The sequence below is a fragment of the Panicum virgatum genome, chromosome 1N (genome assembly GCF_016808335.1).
Source record: "Panicum virgatum strain AP13 chromosome 1N, P.virgatum_v5, whole genome shotgun sequence".
Taxonomy (NCBI): Eukaryota; Viridiplantae; Streptophyta; class Magnoliopsida; order Poales; family Poaceae; genus Panicum; species Panicum virgatum.
In genome coordinates this window covers 14,270,291-14,271,404 of record NC_053145.1, presented here as the reverse complement: position 1 = coordinate 14,271,404, position 1,114 = coordinate 14,270,291, and the positions used below count along the sequence as shown (strand labels likewise).

General features: G+C 47.0%; 1 non-coding gene across 1 annotated transcript; it reads right to left on the bottom strand.

Moving 5' to 3' along the window:
• Nucleotides 1-312: 312 nt before the first annotated feature.
• Nucleotides 313-421, bottom strand: LOC120657771. The gene has a single exon (XR_005668309.1). It is a non-coding gene; the product is annotated as a small nucleolar RNA R71 (small nucleolar RNA).
• Nucleotides 422-1,114: the final 693 nt, after the last annotated feature.

Here is a 1,114-nt window from a genome sequence, read left to right as displayed (position 1 = left end):
TGGCCACTGGCCCCAACATCAATGTCGGGGACGTGAACTTCGAGCTCAAATCAAGCCTCATCTACATGGTGCAGGCTAGCTCATTATGTGGCAAGCCGAACGAGGACACAAATGCACATTTGCAGAATTTTCTGGAGCTCTGCGACACCGTTGTCATACGGGGTGTCACCATTGACGTTGTCAAGCCTCGTCTGTTGCCCTTTTCCCTCCTGGGGTAGGCGAAACAATGGTTTTATAAAGAAAAGGACATCGACACCTGGGCCAAATGCTCCAAGGAGTTCCTCGCAAAATTCTTCCCACTAGGCAAAACAAATGCCCTGCGTGGGAGAATTTCAAGTTTCCAGCAGACAGGGATGGAATCCATCCCAGATGCTTGGGAGAGGCTGCAGGAATACATCCTGGCCTGTCCTCATCATGGCATGGACGAGTGGCTCGTCCTGCAAAGCTTCTACAACAGGTTCACAATGACATCTTGAGCCAACATTGATGCTGCAGCTGGAGGAGCCTTCCTCGACCTGACTATCGCCAAAGCAAAAGAATTGGTCGAGAAGATGGTCTCCAATCAGGGGTGGAGCGATGAACGACTCCAACCCCGTACAAAAGGCATGCATACTATCAAAGAGACGGATATGATTAGCGCAAAGCTGGACCTCCTAATCAAGAAGATGGAGGAAGGGAGCAAACAACCGATCCATGCTCCCGTTTACGCCATGGGTTCGCACTTCACGTGCGAAGCCTGCGGTAATGATGGACATTCGGGAAATGATTGCCCCGAAACCCGTAAAGACTGCGCATACCTCAACAACAACAACAACAATAGGTACCGTCCACCACAAGGAGGCCAGGGGTGGAACCAGCCACATCCACCTTTTTAGGGAGGTAATAACTACAATCCTTCTTATAATTCGAATTTCAATTCAAACCAACCTCCCTTGAGAGAACTTGTTCTTGGCCAAGTTAAAATCAACGAAAATATAAATAAAAAGCTTTTGGCCAATGACAAATCCCTAGAAAGTTTAAATGTTAAGCTTGAAGCTTTGTCTTCTACTCTTAAAAATCAGTTAAGTTTCAACAAAATGATCGAAACCCAGCTTGCACAAATTGCTGTTTTGTT